Below are 21,176 nucleotides of genomic sequence, written 5' to 3'. Positions count from 1 at the left end.
CCATATGCTCCCAATGTGCAGCATATTACATATACACATCCATATATCTACGTAAACACACACACACACACACACACACACACACACACACACACTTTTACCAATTTTATAAAGGTAAAGTACTGGAGGTTCCTAATATCTTGGTCTCCGTTCACCTACTTCACAAATACAGCAAGTCCTTAAACCATTACTTTATAAATCTTGAAATAAAGAAAACAAATCTAGCTTCTTTTTAATATTAAATATTCAATTTGTACTTCATCCTTAATCTACCATCAACTCCCCCACTGCAGCCAAACCAGATCTCTGTCACCATACCCACCCATACCTACAACAGAAATGCAGCCCACAAAAACTTTTACCACAGAACACAACCAAAAACAAACACTTTGGACGTTTTTCTAGAGAATTTCAAAAAAAGTCTTTTCAGCAGGAGCTCTGCCCTGGCCACATTATACCCTACCATCTAATAAAACTATAGCAAACTAAGCTGAAATACTGTCTCAAACAGTTAATGGTGCTACCCGTACACAAAATCACCTTTTCAGCAGATGCTGCACATTTTCAGTGGGATAGTACAAGACTAATCTCATAAGAAACAAATGTTGAAAATGTAGACGGTTAAGAACTGCTGCTAAGATACAGCTTGTAGTCTAGATTATGACAGCAGTCTTGTAATTTTCACAACATACAAGATTTTGGCAAGAAGGTGACAAATCAAAATTGTAAGTCATTTTTGGTTCTAAATTCTCTTGAATTCACTTTGTAAAATCTCTTTCTTGACAAAAGGTAAAGGCTTTTTCACTGTCCTTTTTACAAAGTAGGTCACAATAAATAATAAAGAAAAAATGAAGTTAAAAATCATCTAAGTTAAGGAACAAGAAAACAAATACTGCTTCACAAACACAAGACTCTTTTAAAATAGGACTGACCAATGTGCCTAGTTGTTGCGAAAACTGAGTTTTAAATATTTTGTTACTTAATAAAATACCCAGAGTCTGCAGTGTGCAACACTAAGTAAAGTAAGGAACTTAACTTGCCTTTCACAAGTATGACACACACATTTCTCTCACATCACTAATATTTAGGGACATCCTTCAATTCAGTTCAAATTTTTCTTTGTCTCCTCAAACATTAGACCATTTCTCTTCCAGTATGATGCTGAGTCATTAAGTGGCAAATTAAGTACTCCACTAGTGTTGCAGACATAATTACGGCAACTATATATTCAAACTGTACATCTGAGCCACCAAGAGTTCTAAATGTCCAAAAGGAAAAAGAAGACTAAAAAGACAAAAACAATAAAACAGAAAAGTACTGCGGTGGGAGACATCAAACACAGACGTACCACATGGCAGCAGGTTTGCACACGGCCTCCACATTGGAGAAATTAGATAAGCTTTATGTGTATGTGATTAAAATAGCAGACTATAAGAGAAAAACAGACAAAAAAGTTGAAACGAGAGCATCAACACTATCTTTGCACTCCAGTGGATTCTGAAGAAATCAAAGCAACAGGAAATGAAACAGCAACTAGACTAACACCTCAAGAAGCAGTAAAAGAAGAACTAGAAGAAAAACTCCAGAAGATAGAATACTGGGAGCATAGGGAGAACCTACAATTTATTAATATCCCAGAGGGGGGATGAAAGTAGCAACCATTGGGAATTTCTGACCAAGCAGTTAAATAAATGGAATAGTACCCTAGCTCCCTAGCACCTTCTTTCTTGGGTGGATCAAAGGAAGACACTCTTCAGAACCGTGGACCCAAAGGAGGCCCTGTTCCTGGAGGCCAAATCTACTTTGTAATGAATGATAAAAGGTATGAGTCTTTACCCATGTTGCAGCTGCACAAATGGAATCCATAGGAAACCTGGCCTGGAAGGCAGAAGACATTGCAATAGCTCTTGCTGAATGGCCCCTCACTTTGCCTGGTAACTGTCTCTTTTGGGAACTGTATGTGTAGGAGATACAGTCTGTGAGCCATTTAGAGTGCGAGACCTTTGACACTGGAAATCCCTTCCTTCTGTTTGAAAAGGACACAGAAAGCTGGTCCGACTTTCTGAAATTTTTAGTTCTATGCATGTACAAACGTAGTTGTCTATGTACGTCCAACTGGTGTAATCTATATTCTGCCTTGTTGCCATAGTTTGGGAAAAAAACTAAATCGATAGCTTGATTTAGGGTCTCTGAGCACACTTTTGGTAGAAAGGAAGGGTTAGCCCATAAGGAGACTATCTTTGTGAAAGATTATGTATGGAGGACGTACAGATAAAGCTTGGAGTTCAGTCACTCACCTGGCAGAAGTGATGGCCACAAATAATGCTGTCTTCCATGACAAAAACATTTATGTCGCATGATGATGCATGTTTGAAGGGAGGCAGAATTAGAGAGGATAGAACAAAATTTAGGTCACATGAAGCTGGAGGTTCTTTCATTGAAGGCCTTAGTAAGAAGATACCTTTTAGTAAAGCTTTACAGAGTCTGTGGACATGACTTTTAGTCCCATTTCCCCAATATGAAAGTTTGATATAGCTGCTAACTGCACTCTCATTGTAGCTGCTGCCACACCGTTGTTAAAAGGTTTAGCAAGAAAATCTAATACTGCTGTGATGGGGGCTGTAAAGGGATCTATGTTGTTTTTGCAAGCCCGGTGTGAAAATCTTTTCCATTTACTAGAGTATAATTTTCTGGTCGATGCCTTATGAGAAGAAATCAATATAGGTCTAACTGCAGGGGTGATATCATGCAGCCTGGATATTTGTGGAACTGGAGCGGCCCAACTGTCAATTTTAGGATTTGTATCGATGAATAGAACATCCCCAACGAATGGGTCCAGGACCCACGGTTCCTACTGGAGATGGGGCCACAGAAAAGGGTACCAAATTTACCGAGGCCAGTATGGTGCAATGAGAATCACTGTGCTTTCAACGTGTTGGCTTTCTGAAGAACCTTTGGTATCAGGGGAAAGGGAGGGAAAGCATAAAGGAGTCCCGGGGCCAACTATGTATGAGCGCATACCTTGGTGACTGCCCTGAAGGGGGAATCAGGGCAAAGTAGCTGCTGCTTTTGGCATTCATAGACGTGGCGAAAAGGTCGCAGCAGGGCTGGTCCCATTGATGGAAAATCTCTTCCGCAACTTCTTGTTTTAGGGACCACTCGTGAGGCATCAGAATGGCTCTGCTGAGTTTGTCCTCTATCATGCTGGATTTCCCCGGGATGTGCGTTGTTGCCAGAAAATTGAGAACAGACTTCCAATTGCCATACTCTTTGTGTTTCTTGACATAGGGGGCAGGATTTGGTTCCTGCTTGTTTGTTTATGTATCACACTACTGACATCTTGTTTGTCTGAACTGCAATTGTTCCTACTGGGAGAGAGTCCAGGAATGCTTGCAACATGAAGAGCACCGGCTCTCATCTCTAGGACATTGATATGCAAGTGGTTCTCATGTTCCTGCCAGATGCCTTGGACAGTCTTTCCCAGATAATGCCCCCCCACCCTGAGAAGCGTCCATGGTCACTGTGGCTACTGGTTGCGGGAAGACAAATGGTTGGCCTATAGTCAATTGAGTCGAATGAAGCCACCAGCCTAGGCCCTTTTTGCAGGATTCCGTGATGATAATCTTGTGTGACAGTGGTAGATGGGCCACTGGGAAAAAAGCAGCCACTGAAGAACTCTTGTGTGTAAATGCGCTAGAGGTACCAAAATAATTGCAGCCACCATGGTACCCAGAAATTGCAAGACAGTTTTTGCCTGAACTTTCCTTTTGTATAAAAGATTCTCAATCTGATAGTGAAGGGACTTAATCCTCTCGGGGATAAGTTTGGCCAACATTTTTCTTGAGTCTAATTCTGCACCTAAGTATATAAGATGCTGTGAAGGCAACAAGGCAGATTTTTTGAAGTTTACTGTAATGCCTGGTTGGGAGCAAAGATTATCCCTTGCTTTTATTAGCAGGTGCTTGGTGGTGGTGGTTAGGAGCCAGTCATCTAGGCATGGAAACACACAGAATCCTAGACGAAGTGAGCCATAACCACTGCCATGCACATGGTGAATACTCTGGGGGCTGTAGTGAGACCAAAGGGCAAAGCTCGAAATTGATAATGACGGGCTTCCAGCCGAAAGTGCAAATGTCTCCTGGATCGACTGTCCATTTTTATGTGGTAGTACACATCCTGGAGATCTATCGAGCACATCCAATCATCGTTCCCCAGAAAGGGAAGTGTCAACTGCAGTGTCACCATCTGGAACTTTGACTTCTTGACAGACTTGTTTAGTCCCAGAATGGGCCTCCAGTCCCCTGTCTTTTTTGGAACTAAAAAGAACCTTGAGTAATTTCCATATTCAATTTGGTCTGTGGGGACATTTTGGATGACTCTTTTTTTCTAGCAACTTTTGTACCTCTAAAGTTGCATAATCCCCTTTGACTGGGTGGAATATCTGGGACCGATTGTTTCTCTGAAGCTGGAGTAGAAAAGTGTATATAATAACCTTTGGATATGACCGTTTGTACCCATTTGTCTTGTGTAATTTCAAGTCAGGCATTTGGGTACAATGATAAGCGACCCATGACTGCCTCCAGAGACAGACAGATGGGCCTCCTCTCAGGAGTGCTGAAAGGGCTTTCCAAGGAAGGAGTCCCAGTCACCCTGGTTCTGCGGACCCCTTCTGCCATGAGGTTGGCGCCTTCCATTGTTAATTCCCCCTCTGTCCCTAAGAGAAGAATCACCACGTGCATCAGGAAAAACTCTTTGGGACTTGTGGAACCACATTCCCCCCCTCTGACCTTTGGGATAATCTTTTCCTCCTGTTCCCACCCAATTAAGGTCTCTTCAACTTTAGGGACGAACAAACTCGAGCCATCGAAGGGGGCGTTAATGAAGGAAGACTTGAAGGCTTCAGCAAAATTACATAAGCGCATCCAGGAAGGTCTCCTTAAGGAAATTCCTGTACCTGTTGCCCTGCTCGCCCCATCGGCTGTGTAAGAAATCAGTCACATGGAAGAGTTTACCATGGAGTTTAATGTGGAAAGCTATGAGGAAACCTTGTCTGAAACACCTGCAGCTACAGTACCTAGAAGGGTATCTCCTAGCTCTTTCAGGAGATCCGTCTGTAGTCTCATAAAATGGGTCAGGTAATTCAGCGATCTAAGTGTAAATGCCACTGAAGAAAAAAATACGCTTTCCATATCTGTCCATCTTGCCAGACTCTTTGCTCGGTGGATGAACAGATGAATACGTTTCTGACAATTCCTTCTTTGTGGCCAGTGCCACCACCACAGCATGTACTGGAACGCCCTTGCTGAGAAATTCCTTTTCTGAAGGTGTTGTAATGAATTTATTTGGCCTCCTCAGAACAGGTTCCACCGAATCCGGAGAGCCCCACGCCTTCCCACTAATTACATTAATTAACTGATCAAAAGGCAGAGACATCCAAGAGTTGGAAGGGTGAGACCCAAAAGCTGATGGGTACACTTACTCATCTCAGAAGAATTGTTGGGCTTCCAGCCACCCCTCTGCTTAAGAATCTCCAGGATGTCTACAAAGGAGGCATCTTCAGAGGGGGACCATGGGGACTCTTCTGACTCATCCAGATCAGTGTCAGAGCTGACAGACTCATCCGGGGAGTCCAAGTGCTTCCTCTTGCACAATCTCTTCCAAGGGACCCCCTCAGATGGGTACTCTGGGGAAGTTTCAGAAGAAATAGTTTCTCCCGCAGGGGCCTCCTGGGGTTTAGGGTCTCTGCACTTGGGGGAGCGATGCAGCAGAGAGCGACACAGGCGCTTTTGGGGAAGAGTACTTGAACCACAGAGTGGAGCAGTCTGAGGTGACAGCACATTCTCCATCAACTCAAAAGCCCTCTCGCCCCACTCCGAGGAGGTCCTCTGTTCCAAAGAGCCAAAAGACCGACCTCAAAGCAGAGTGGTTAGCTCCGAAGCTGATGTGGCAGCCGAGCTCAACTACGCCAAAGACCCGGGAGGTAGAATTGGGTTGGACAGCTGTCTGATCCCACTCTCCTCCCCGGACCCAAAGAGAGAACATCAGTTCCTAGACTCCTCAAATTCTGATGGAACAGAGGAAGTCGAAGCAGTTGTCGGAACGGACGATCCTGTTGGAGGTCTCAGCCCCAACAGTTCCACTAGGATCAGGCCCAAGTGCTCTGGCTCCGAAACCCCAGGTTGGGTCAGAGGAGGAAACGAAGAAGGAGAAGAGGACATTGTCAGCTCTTGTTCCTTCTTGGTCAGAGTCAACAGAATTTTAGCCAACGCCAGTGCCCAAAGGAGTCTCCTCACCACCCGCTCAACATCATCATCCAATAAACTTCTGGAGGATAAAGATGGAGATCTCACTCTTTGCAGGAGCGGATATATCTTAGAGTCAGAGTGACTGGTTCCAATACTGGAACCCTATCAGTTCCGGAACTGCAGTCGAAGAAGGAGACTTTTCAGAACCAAGAGCCCTTGGTTCCAAGCCAGATTGTTTAGCCAATATTTTTTAGGTGACTCCGAAGATGGAGCCAAGGTCGAGGTCCTTCTTCCCAACTTCTCTGATTTTGAAGAAGGGATTGGTCTGAATATTTTGAGCTCTGAGACCTTTCTAAAGCCTTTGTAAAAGGGGTCTTCAGTAAGCCTCTTATGATCAATTTGTTTTTACGCTTGGATAACAATCTAGAGCTTAAAGCATGACAAAAGGAGCAGGATTCTTGTAAGTGGAGGGCACCCACGCAGTAAACACAACTGGTGTGCCCATCTGTCAGAGACATTGTTTGATTGCACCTGTCACATTTTTTGAAACTTGATGGTTTCAGTTCCTTAGGGTCTTTAGACATACTTGAAAACAAGAAGCTACACAATAACTATCTATAAGAAGTAGCCTTATGAAAGTTATCCAACATCCAGAAATTATATATATATATATATATATACACATACATATATATATATATATATATATATATATATATATATACACACACATACATATATATATATATATATATATATATATATATATATATATATATATATATATATATATATATATATATATTTTTAGACCAACAAGCTACACAAGAAAAAACTAAGAAAAAGCCAAAGTTTAACATTATTATTATATATATATATTTTTTTAAACAAAGTAAAAGGAGTCCTCTAACTTAAACGGACTTCTGTTAGTAATCAAAAGGGAGTCCTCTAATTGAAACGGACTCTCTTTACAAGCAACAAACGGAAACGAATGGAAATGGGGAGGGGAGCAGCCTTCTAAGTTAAACGGGCCGCTGAGAGCCCTCTAACTTAAACGAGCTACCTTATAAGGGTACAACAAGCTCTCTAACTAAAAATGAGTCTGTAACAAGGGGACAGGAAGATTAAAAGACAAAAAAACACAACAGGCCTAGTGAAAATGATGACGGCCAACACCACCAAACAGGGAAACAGCCAAGTAGCAGACAAACAACCCTGCTATATACTAAATTTTTAAACGGTAATGAAACACTCAAATTATTGTGGAAAAATTATTGTGGAAAAGAAGAAAAAGCAGAAAAAAATTTCACTTAGCCAAGAGGCAGTGTAGAAGTCACCCGAACTGCTTGAGTGGCAAAAAAGATCTGGGTAATCTTCCCAAAGCATCATGGGATAGTGTATAGTCTTGAGCCAGTGGAAGCTCTCAAGCTTCTGAATTAAACTGGTACCAAAGAAGTACAAACCAAATAAAATCCAAAAGGATGGCAATGACGAACTCAGCCAGCAGGCAGGAACACAAGCAAAACGGAGACTTTATTGATATAAACTGTAAGCGCTTTCGGTAGAGACAATCTCTCCACCTTCATCAGACAATAAAAGACCCAAAAAAACACCCTTTAAATACGTTACAACGTTCTAATTATTGATCTAATTAATTAATTAATTGTGATTGTTTATGACATTAAATCCACAAATCAATCAAGTGGCAGAAAACAGAAATTCCTCTTAAAATTATGTTAAAAACATGTATACTAAAAACTCTACTTATCACATATGCTACTTACATTTGCTTATTTAAATATAAAAAATATATATATAAAAGAGTTTAATTAATTATTAATTAATTAATTAGATCAATAATTAGAACGTTGTAACGTATTTAAAGGGTGTTCTTTGGGTCTTTTATTGTCTGATGAAGGTGGAGAGATTGTCTCTACCGAAAGCGCTTACAGTTTATATCAATAAAGTCTCCGTTTTGCTTGTGTTCCTGCCTGCTGGCTGAGTTCGTCATTGCCAAGCTTCTGAATTAGGCAGAGTCAGAACCGATGCTCAGTTCTGAACCCAACCAGCATAGCATGAAGGAGAGACAGGACAACATAACATTCAAAGTTACAGAGGAGTATCTTCCAAATGAAGGAGGCACAGATGCTTGATAAGGTAGCTGATCAATAAGGGAAACAGAATCTACGTATCAGTTAGAAGGGTGTGCATAGAACAACAAAATCAGTAAAGCAAAACCGCATTAAAATAAAAATGAAAGCTCAATAAGCCCAGGCAGAGACATGCGAGAGCTGGATAAAACAAGTGCCAATTTGGTGAAATTAGTAGGACCCTGCAACATCAGGGCTAGCATTAGCCAAACACACATACACAGCAGTCCAAGAAGGAATTCAAGCATCATTACACAGCAAACGCTCAGATCTCTATTATGAGAAACTAATGGAAAAAAGCACTGTACGTATATAATTCTTTTTGTTGTATTAGTGTTAAAATTACAAGACTTACAGATTAAAAAAAATGTATTATTCTAAATCAACTTCTATTTATTTACAGCAGACTTCCTAAGAAATGAAGGTACTCACACCGGAAATGCCCAGTGCAGCATGGACAGGTAAAAGGCAAAAATGAAAGAAAGGCTTAAGGGGAAATACTGCAATAATTTGAGTCCTAATATGGAATGTAAATGGATTGGTTGATGACACAAAGGGACGGTGCAAAAGTACATCATTATACAGACCCGCAATATAATATCTTTACAGGAGACTAAATTAACAATGCCAAAGACTCAGCCTTTCTTGACTGAGTGGGTTGGGACTGGATTTGGAGTAGGAACAGTTGAATGACAGAAGGAGGGGGGGTTACTACATTAATAAAGGTAGGGGTGTGGTACAGAAATAGAAGTTGTGAAGGATAAGACAAGAAGATATGGCCTGTTATAAGGCTACTGGGGTAACTGCATAGTAACGATAGGAAATATTTTTCAACCCCTAAAGAGTAAAAGCAGCAGCATTCCTCAAGTTGTACAGGAAACAGTGGAATTCCATCAGGGTCTCTTAGTGGTAATGGGGGACTGGAATATAACTAACAAACTTGATGCACATAGGGGCCCAAGACAGAATGTAATGACTCAGGGGAGAATCTGAGGTCAGATTGTAAAAATATACCACCTAAATGACAGTAGTGCACACATAAGAGGAGGGAGTATACATACTGTGCAGCACAAAATAATAGTTGTGCTAGGCTTGACAAAATATATATCACAAGGAGCACAAATACTTGGTAGAACAGTTAATCATACACCTGTGATTAGTTTCTGATCATGCTCCTGTTGAAGTATGAGTACAGTATTTGGGCAGAAGGACGCAACAGAGAGCAGGGACAGGATGATGGGAAATCTCTCACAAAAAAGCATATATGAAACAAATGTTACAAACTCTTGAGCAGTCACTAGGTGATCAGACAAACATGCCTTTTAAACACTGGGAGTTGCTCAAACATAACTTAAGGCAAAAACTAAAAGACCAGGAATGCACAGAATGAGAGGGGAAAGATGGCTCCAAAGTCACAGACTGTTTAAGAGAGGAAGGGTTCAACAAAATAATGAAGGATCAAGTGAAGTTGAAAAAGAAGAATTAGGGGAGCCAGAAGAAAAAAATGGAACAAGTACTTAGAAGAAGAATTGCTCTGGAAGCAAACAGTGATACTCTGGAGATACTCCTAAGCTTCAACAAATATTAACATTAAAGATGTGAAAGCAGAAAGTAAAACACAACCATAACAAAAATAAGAGATCCTACTACTGATCATATCATTCAGGACCCTATGAAAATAGGGGAAGTGTTTAAGAATTACTATGAAAAACTGTACACAAAAAAGAATTAAGATGACTGGGCCTAGCTACATAGGGGATTTTATATATGGGTTAATGCTCCCCAAGACAGAGACTGAGGAGGTGCAAAAATTAATCAGGCTCCCACGAAACAACTGCAGTTAACCAAACAAGTCAAAGGAAAATCAACAGGCTGGGATGGTCTCCCTACAGAGATTTGGAAGGTGGCAGGGACTATAGTTTTGGATAAATGGCAAGAATTATTTAATAGAATCGTGAAGTTAAAAAAGGCAGATACCAGAATCCTGGTCACAGGCACTTATTTCAATCATTCATAGAGAGGAAAAGGATTTGTTATGACCAGAGTCATAAAAGCAGAGCGCAGTGTTAAATCACGATAATGGTGTGTTTACAGCTATAATAGCAGACAGAGTAGGCCAGGTGTTGTGCGTCCTGATCCTGTGCTAGAACTGCTCTGTGATCCAGTTTGCCCCTGCAACAGTTACCTGCTTTGTCCCTTCAGGAAGCCTCTGAACATTAGGGCAACTAAAGAAACCACCTAACATCTCCCTGAAAGCATTGACTTTTGAAAAGGCATTGAAACTCTGTGTTCTAGTTTGTCCCTGCAACAGTTACCTGCTTTGTCCCTTCAGGAAGCCGCTGAACATTAGGTCAACTAAAGAAACCACCTAACATCTCCCTGAAAGCATCGACTTTTGAAAAGGCATTGAAAGTATGTATTGACATTGACTCTGAGGAGTTACATGCAAAGCAACTACTTCTAAATAAAGTTCTAATTTTGCTAGTCCAGGCAAACTATTCAGGCAGGCTAGCCAGCAGCCTACCCCCCCCCCCTTTTTCACAGCTTTAAACTTTTTCCTCTAACATTCTTACCCCCTTGCATTATCGGATTCTTCTCATTCGCAATTTAGTCCCCCATACCCAACCTAGACAAGACCATTGCTATACTACAAATGGCCACCAGGTGGCGCCTCATGAATTAACTCTCTATAAAGAAAGCTTTCTAATCTGTAATTTCCTACCCCATTTCTGTAACCTTTCTAATATACTAGCTTCTGCTCTGCAATTTCCTACATCATTTCTGTAAGCTTTCTGTAACCTGTCCCCCAGTCACGCTGTTCTTAGTCTCTTGATACACTTATCTATCACCTTTTCTTCTTTCCCCAAGGCATCTTATCAGCGTCCTCTACTCTTACATCCTGCCTCTCTTCCTTCCTACCTCTGAATATTGTCCACCTTTCTCCCACTATCAGACTTACCTGTTGGTTTGCTCTCACTTTACTGATTGTCTTCCTCCACATTCTGCTCTCTTGCCTCATCAATCGCTCTATCCAAGAAGGTTTAGTCCCCAAAACTTGGAAAAAAGCTTACATCATCCCTCTACACAAAGGAGGAAATAATACTAACATCTCCATTTTCCGTCCCATTGCCATCCTCTCACCCATTTCTAAAGTCCTAGAGAAATGTATCCACCTTCAACTCCTTCCCCATCTCTTGGATAACAATCTCCTAACCACTACCAAACACGGATTCAGACCCCATCATAGTACTATGATAGCCCTCCTATCCTTCCTTGAAACTGTGACTAAAGCTAGAGATTCTGGACTCATTGTATCTACCATTCTTCTCGATCTTTCTAAGGCCTTTGATACTATCTCCCATAACCTACTTCTTACTAAACTATCTAATCTAAACCTTTCTCTCTCTTCACTCAACTGGTTTAACAGCTCTCTCTCTCCAATAGACAACAAGCAGTCAAGTGGAAAAACGCTACCTCCTCCTCTCTAAATACCCCTACAGGTGTCCCACAAGGTTCCATTCTGGGCCCCCTTCTCTTTAATATTTTCATTAATGACTTTTTCCATGCTATCCCTCAGGCTATTATTATTCAATATGCAGATGATTCTACAATCATTTGCGCTGCCTCATCCATCCCAACTCTTTTAAAGCTAACCCAGGATGCCTTCTCCACCACTGAAAATTGGATGAAAAACAACCATCTAGCTCTTAATGCTGCTAAAACCAAACTCATGATATTTACTCCTTCAAAAACTACTAACATCGATCATAAATCATTCTCCATCTCCAACAAAAATAGCATCTCCCTTGAGCTTGTATCAGAAACCAAACTATTAGGAGTCCAAATTGATGACCAGCTTAAATTCAATTCCCATCTACTACAAAACATAAATAAAACCCACCAAAAACTTGGCATGCTCTACCGTCATAATTGATTCCTCAGCTCAGCTACTAAGATTACTCTCTCTACTACATTTCTCCTACCCTCCCTTCTCTATGGGGCACCTCTTCTTACTAACCTACAATCCTCCCTCAAAATCAAACTATCCTCTTGTTACAATAAAATTGCCAAATTCACCACTTGTAACAAATCATCAACCCACCACTGTGAACCACTCCACAAACTGAACTGGTTAGAACAACCCAACTACCTCTCCTACACCCAACTCACATATGCTCTCACACTGATTTTCCAGCCACCCCTCTGCCCTGCACTCTCGTCTACATTTAAAATGCACCACACTCAACGACATCTAAGATCAAACAATCAAAACCTCATAGAAATCCACAGACCCCTCCACCCTCCTGGACAAAACCTCCTGTCCTTCTCACTAGCACGCTTATGAAACTCCCTTCCTACCTCCATTCGTACCATTACAAGCCTCCCATCCTTTAAAAAATCACTCCACTCTCATCTAACCTCCACATGGGAGTGCTCCTGCTCTCACCCCTCATAACCTACTCTTTACTCTAGTACTTTTTCTCTTCTTTCACTCTAAACACCAGGTAGCATTACTCATGGGCTACCAATATACTGCTCTCACCCCTCATGACCTACTCTTTACACTAGTACTTTTCTCTTCTGTCACTCAAAATCCCAGGTAGCATTACACATTGGCTACCAGCATACTAACTCTCCTCAAAAAAAAAAATAATTTATTGTTGCTCTTATAACCTGTATTTTTAGCTCTCTCTACATGTTTAATTACATAAACTGTACAATGTTTAACCCCATGTAATGTATATGTATATCCTCATCTTTGTGTAATCTATATGTGGAGCTTTTCTCCCCAGGACTCCATTGAAAACGGGTTCTTCAAGCCCAATGGACTATCCTGGTTAAACAAATGCAAATACATAAATAAATAAATAAATATCACTGCTCTTGACCAGTGTGAATTTAAGGGCAAGCAGACATTTGACAATACCCATTAGGTTAATTTGATAAACAAGTAAGCCGAAAGACAGAAAACTGCTGATGGGACTGGATGCAGAAAAATCATTTGATAGATAAGTGTACACTGGAATTACCTGTGGCTAGTGCTTGACATCTGTGGTTCCACTCAGCCATTACAGAATTATTTGAGTACCTATAGTCCATCAAGGGCTAGGATTAAACTAAGCAGGCACATAACAGAATTTCAGTTAACTCAGTCTACAAAGCAAAGTTGCCCACCTTCACCACTGATCTTTGCCCTATAACTTGACGCTCTTGCAGCTAGGATTTGACAGTTGAAATAGCGGGATGGCAACTAGGCAGGAGACAAAGTTAGCTATGTTCGCCAACAAAGTAATTGTGTTTCTAACAAACCCAGACAGAGACATCACAATACTATTTGAGGTAATAAGGCAACTAACAAACCTAACTGGGTATAAGGTGGATGAAGATAAAACAAAGTATAGTGATGAATTATATCCCATCAGTAAAATTAATTAAAAGTATATCCTAACTTGTGAGGATATTCTTCTATGAAATACTTAGGAATACGGATGGTAAGGAAACCATAGGTTCCCCAACAGAGGCCTGGAAACAATTTTACTACAGATAAAGGGAATGATCAAAAGATAGGAAACCATTAATATGGATCAAGACACAAAGATACAGGCAATAAAAATGTTCATAGTTCCATTAACTTTGTATGTGGGCCAATCCTTCCTGACACAAATGATTCAAAAGAGGCTAGGGAGTTGGTGGAATTTTGAGACCTATCCAATAGAAAAAAAATAAAGCAGGTCATAACTAGAACTAGAAATTTTTAGAGGTTACCATTCCTGAAACAAAACAATAGTTTTTTTCAAAGCAAATGAGAACAGACCAGAAAAGAAAAAAGATGAGTTAGAAAGAACCTTCCAACTAAAAAGGTGAGAGAAGATGCTTTATCAATCTCTCATGTTCTTGAGACAAAAGTACAATGCTGATGTAGTCAAAAAAATCACAAAAATAAACTTTTGCTAATCCACTTTAACAGAAGCAAGGACAAACAATGTCAACTCAAATAAACTGATAGGCAAGTGATATAAATCCTTTAAAGTAGGTAATATGGGAAAGGCGATCGGCAAAATAATCCGAAGATGAGGGAAAAGACCAAGTAAACTAAAGAAGGTATGAAGCAATATATCTAATATCCCAAATAAGGTAACCAAGCCTAGAAACTTACAGATCTCTGTTTTTAGTGTATCCAAAAGTATTTTTATACACCACACAGACTTAACAGGATGATTCTAGGAGTAAATAAGAGTTGTTAGAGATGTGGGCAGAGTGTTACAGGTACATGTAATCATATTTTTGGGGGTGTGAGAGACTATATAGACTTCATTCAGACTGGTATACGGTAGTGGACATCATATAGGGGATAACCTGACAAATGAAGGAGACTTTTTGTTGAACTACCCAAGACATTTGACTTCCAGCATGTATATACATAAAGGGTAGTGGATATCATATAGGGGATAACCTGACAATCAAATAAAGGAGACCTTGTATTGAGCTACCTAAGATTTCACTTCCAGCACACATAAAAAGGAACTAGTTTCACTGCTGAGGATTGTACGTAAGAAAGCAATTACAAAAACTTGGAAATGAAAGAACCCACTTGTGGTCGAATAGTAAATTTAACAAATGACTTAACAGACTACAACTTGGCATCAATGAGAGAGAAAAAAAACAGATACCACAGAAGAAAGTGGAAACTTTGTCTGGAAGTAATAAAAAAAGAAAAGTAGGGGCAAGATGATCTTGAATAAAGTAAATTAAACACCCCAAGAGAAACGTGACAAGAGGAAGAGATGTGAAGTAGAAAAGTCGGGAAGGAAGCATAAAGGGAGCAATACAGAAAATATGACCAGTGCAACTTAAAGTTTATGTACGTTTTGCATCAAATAGGTTTCCAACTTTTGGTACTCGACTGTAATCCAATGTATTAATAGATGAAAAAAACTTTTGTTTCTGTTTAACTGAATAGTTTCAGGAAGATCAACCACCAGATGCAATCCTGCATGAAATACAGTGTGTGACATATTGTGAATTGAAAATGGTACCTATAATATTGACAGTGGTGAAAAAAAAAGACAATGTCTGAGAAAAGGTATCGGATTGACAAAAAAAATACTAATAATCTTTAGTTACAGACTTCTTTTATTTTAGAAAATACATGTTAATTCACATCAGCATTTTCTTTCAATTTTGCATGTTAAAAGTACCGGTACTAAAAAGTGTCTATAATTCTAGGCCTTTTTCCATAATCATGTTTTGCTCTGTACCTAATTCTGGAAGTAAAAAATTGAGAGCTATGGACATATACCATCAATAAGCGTTCAGTAAAATCTACACAATGCTTCACATATAGGTTTATATGCAATATAAGCAGTAGATGTGTGTTTGAACTAGAGTTAAAGGGATTAGTATATCTAACTAGATCAGGTACGTAAAGATTCTTGATAGTGCATGTCATGAAAGGAGATACTACCAGTCCAGCTATCTGGAATTTTGTAAATAGTTGTGTGTCATTTGTGAATATCAACATGCTTCATGTAAGATGCTTGTGTCACAGATGTATTAGAACTGTATGTCATATTGTGCAGACGTGCTGAAGAGAGATTTTATAAAGCATGAAACAGAAATGCATATACACTATTGTAACTGTTTAGATTTACATATTTTAACAATGGAAACTGGAACACAGGAGATTATCTTGCAAAATGTCAGAAGAATAGTTGAAATTAAGTTACTTTATGGCTGGGTGATAAACAAAAGACTCAGTTTCAGTGTAGTAACAAATACAAAGTCTAGAACTAGAAGTGTTTTGTATTGTCTTGGAAGTGTTTATTGCTTTATGACTTCCAGGATCTGTCTTAGATCTAAGAAGGGCCCTTGTTTATGTGTTTTTACAGGTAGATGCTAAAGGCTACCAGCTGGCATCAATGGTGAAGTCAGATGACAAAAATTATGTCATTCTGCAAGTATTCCAGCAGTAATATTTGGGATATTAATTTGGGAAGTCTCTGAGAGAAAGAGACAGCATTTTGTATTTGACCCGACAAGAACATCCACTCACTACATCCGCCCGTTTGCTCTGTTAAGATAATTAGGCTATAGTGATTCTCTTAGATTCAGACAGGAATACAGTGAAGTATAGTTTATATATGTTTTTTTTATTTATTTGAGACTGTCCTGCAAAGTTGTTTAAGTATTTCCTGTGATTTTGAACTCGGGTGTAACTGACTGAGCATTTTCTTGTTCTATTATTATTTATTATTAAATATATTTAAACCTTTCATTGTGGCTGATATTTGTGAGACATATTTAAGTTCTGAGAGTACTTGCATATTTGTTTGATGGCACTGTTGGCTACTCCTAACAGCCTTACTCTTGGTCAAACTACCATTTGGATTAATAGTAACATAGCACAGTAAGATTGGATATCCTTTGTTAAGGGCCTTAAAGTAGCTGACTGACAAGGCTGGTGGCAGTGATAACTACCTTATAGTCTGGGCAGAAAGGGGCATAGTTGGTAAACCTGTGCCAGCCTTTCCCAGGTGTGTGTGTGTTTGTATATAAATCAAACCTCAAGGTGTATGTGTCAGCTACTTGAGCAGGGACATGAAGCACTGGTTGGATAGAGAGGGTGACGGAGGTTTTGGCGTGGCCACTCAGCTGAGATCTCAACTCTACAGCTGCGTCAGTAGGGTGTCTTATTGGGGATCTGGAGAAAGAGAGAGAAACCAGCTCCAGACTAACTGTGGTCTGTGTGCCCTTAAGGGAAATTGCTCCTGATGCAGAGAGCTGCATCTGGAAATAGTGTGTGTGTACTTGTCATCCTCCTAATGTGCGTCCCCCACTGGTGCTAATGGTGAGGACTGAGGCTCCTTAAATTATTGGAACTACATCCTTCTTTCCTTTCACTCAATTATTGTTTTTATTTACACATATATACAATATGCCATGAAAAATAAAAGGAAGTCAGGATTGTGTGTTAACATTCTGCATGCACTTGATCTTTTCTGATTTAAGAGAAGCAAACTTAACACTTGATAAGATGCTATGTATATGAACAGTGAGACAGCTTTCAAATATGAAGCTTAAAAGCGAAATTGCTGATATCAGTCTATCACAGATGCAACAAGTTATTTTTTTACAAAACTGCATTCAACTCTTCATGAAACTGCATATACAAAAAATGTACACACCCGTTAAAATGCCAGGTTTTTGTGATATAAAAAAATGAGATAAATAATTTCAAAACTTTTCCCACCTTTAATGTGCCCTATAACTTGTGCAATTCAATTGAAAAACAAACAAATCTGTTAGGGGAAAAATATAAAAAAAAATAAATGAAAAATGCACAATAAGTTGATTGCATAAGTGTGCACACCCTTAAACTAATACTTTGTCTGGTTTATGCCGAGGAGCACAAATACTGTATGCCTGGCATTGGTGCATGGCCCTCAGCACCATGGACAGTAATTCTTGCTGATAATGTACCTGACGGATATCCAAATCTGCAGCACAAAAGGTATAAATGAAGTGATGAAGTGAATTGAGTGAAGTAGAGAACATGATAAAGTGTTCATATCCTGTTTATGGATCACAAATTATTTGAAATATCTAATGTTTCTTTTCTTACCAATCTAGAATGTCTAAATAGATAGGTATGAGGCTCAAACACAGCAGTGCTCAACTTCCACCAATGTGTGTGTATGTGTATGAGTGAGTGAGTGAGTGAGTGAGTGAGTGAGTGAGTGAGTGAGTGAGTGAGTGAGTGAGTGAGTGAGTGAGAGAGAGAGAGAGAGAGACTGTAAATTAATTCAGGATTAGTTTACACACCTACATTGGCAACTTTTACAACCACAGATGGCTGTAAAGGTCATTTTACCAGATACATCTCCTTGGCAGTACAGTGCTGATAGCATCCCTTCATAGATGCTGTATGCTTTACTTGTACTCAGTATTCCTGTGGCGCTGGCTGCTGATAATGTGCTGTATAGATTGTGTACCTAGATAACCAAGTGGTTTGGGTCCATCACTGCTTAAAAGGTGTGACAATGATTACTGTAGTGCTACTCCAGTCCAATGTTCCAAATGAAACCACCAAAGGTGTCACAATAAAAAACAGTTTTATTATTCCACAGGAATGAGCGCTTTCGTCTGTCTATATCCAAAGACTTCTTCAGATTCAAATACAAACTGCAAACACACACCTTATATCCATGTAATTAAACCCACCCATTCAAATAGCTTGTTACATTTTAACAGCTGTCACCCATTACATAACAAGAGAGGTATCATTAAAGGCCAATATATACATTTGGCCTGCATGATTTCTGAAGATTACTTCAGTTTTGAATGTGAAAAGTTAATGGGTATGTTTATTAGGAGAGGGTACCCCATACCATTGACTCGAGTACAATTTTGGAAATAAAAGAGAAGAGGGCCACAAGTGTCATTAAATCTATTTTGAGAGACATTGAGTCTGGGGGGGGGGGGGGTGAACCACATACTAGCGTGAATTTATGCAGCAACAATAATGAGTTCTCCCATGTTTTTGTTTTTGTTACAACCTACAGTACTGAATATTATGATTTAACGGATATCTTAAGGAAGAGTCGGGGCATCTTCTCCTGTTTTGAAGAAATATTGGAACAGTTAGGTGCAGCTCCCAAGGTGGTTTGTAGGAGGGGTAGAATTATTAAAGATCGTCTCGAATGGAATCCTACCAACTACACTCGAAGACATGGCACATTTAAATGTGGCTCATGCACATAATGTATACATATTAGAGAGGGCGACACTTTCAATATTAATGAAAAAGCTTTGATACCTAAGCTTTATTGCAATTGCAATATGAAGGGCTTAATATATGTGGCCCTACGCACTTGTTGCCCGGGATTTTATGTGAGTAAAACCCAAAGGCGATTTAGGGAGCGTATATATGAGCACCAGCTGGATATTAAGCATTTAAAAGACAGTAATGCTCTGGCAAAACATGTCAGTCAACATGCTGGTCACAAGTTTGTGTTTGTTGGCTTAGAAATTGGGGAAAAGAATCCTGGGGGGGGGGGGGAGGCATAGAAGGATATACTTGAGGCACATTAATTAAAATGGTAAATTAGGCTGGCAGCCTTTAATCCACCTGGATTAAATGACTATGCAAGCATTACTTGCATTCTTAAATTGAAGTCTTAAAATGTATAACTTTTTATGACTTTTTAGCTATTACTCTTAAAATTCAAGTGTTGTTTATATGTATATATGCAACTTATTGTTTGTTCTTGTACATTGTGATGTGTATACCTTTAATGAATGAGGAGAAGCATTTATTAAGTGGGTCAGGTGATTAATTATTTGGATATAAGGTGTGAGTTTGCAATTTGTATTTGAATCTGAAGTCGTCTTTGGATATAGACAGACGAAAGCGCTCATTCCTGTGGAATAATAAAACTGTTTTTTATTGTGACACCTTTGGTGGTTTCATTTGGAACATTGAATTGGAGTAGCACTATTATTTGATTATCTAGTTCTACAATTATTACTGTCATATACTGTTGACCACTTCATAACCACCTTTATATACACTTCCACTTCTGAGATGGATGTACAGCTGCAAAGTGTTACATTTGCAAATTCTGGCATCCCCCGGGAAAAATACACTTTGACCACACAATGATGACATTATGCCACCATAACTGCAGTATCTCACAGGTGGAGTGTGAATTATCTTGTTTTTTTCATGACCAGTGCTGTGCTGTGTGCTCATTGTATAACTACATATGTAGGATGTTTGAGGCCCACTGTGAATGTGTCTTTCACCCTCATACTGTGTAGACTGCTCTTTCAAATTATATACATACATATATATATATATATATATATATATATATATATATATACGTACATATATATGATGTGGAGATGTACACTGTCAGTTTGCACTTTGCCACTTTTTTAGTATAAACAACCAGCTAATAGTGGTGATATCTAGTTAAACTGCCACATATCATCTCATGTGGAGCTTGCGATTCAGGCACCAATATGCAGCTTGAGACTTTAGGTAGTTAGTTCAAATCCAGGTATTACTGCTCAGACAACGTTGTACAAGTCTTATTGTGACAGTACATGTCAACACTGTCGTTCAACACATGGGATGTTTCCACATATATGTGTTGATTCCTCTTACAAAAAAAGTGATAATTTCACACACAGCAATGCTGTTATTTACAGCAATGATGACATGATTACATTTTCTTACACAACCTATTTCTTAAGCATCATCCCCTGGCACAAGGGAATGGAACAACATTCTGCAATTTTGGTGCTTCGGTACATCAATTACAGGCACACAGATCTCTTGCAGAAATAACATGCTGCAACGTCTTGACATACTGACATATCTCAACTGTGGTGACACGTCTACCATCGTGTAGACGTGGTGCATTCTTTATCTACACAGCATCACGTATTTTCTGTAGTCAAATGCTCAAGTGTTAAAACATCCACATTCAGGGACTGTCAGCATGATATCACCTTACACTGCAATGCATGAATGGCATTCACCAGAGTTATAATGTGTGTATTTACAGAGGAAGAGACCTCCCCATCCATTTTATCTCAAACAGATTGTTTATGACACGTACCTATGAAGTAATAAAAGTTAGCATAGGTGGAGTGTCACACCTGTGTTAAGGCTTCCACTGTGGTACTTGCGGTTCCTCCAAATGTCATTGGTCTGCAGACTCCCATAACTTGCTGTTCAGTTCCTGACAGACAAACTCTAAATGAATGCACT

The 21,176-nt window shown here is 39.5% G+C and overlaps 1 protein-coding gene across 5 annotated transcripts in view; it reads right to left on the bottom strand.

Annotated features, from left to right (window-relative positions):
- Positions 1-21,176, bottom strand: part of LOC122799976 (proton-coupled amino acid transporter 1-like) — a 1,348,908-nt gene that overhangs the window by 1,255,872 nt on the left and 71,860 nt on the right. The window lies entirely within an intron of this gene.

This window comes from Protopterus annectens, chromosome 4.part0, assembly GCF_019279795.1.
Source record: "Protopterus annectens isolate FY-2018-M chromosome 4.part0, PAN1.0, whole genome shotgun sequence".
Lineage (NCBI taxonomy): Eukaryota > Metazoa > Chordata > Ceratodontiformes > Protopteridae > Protopterus > Protopterus annectens.
Note: the sequence above shows the minus strand (reverse complement) of the source record. Positions and strands in the feature narration are given on the sequence as shown.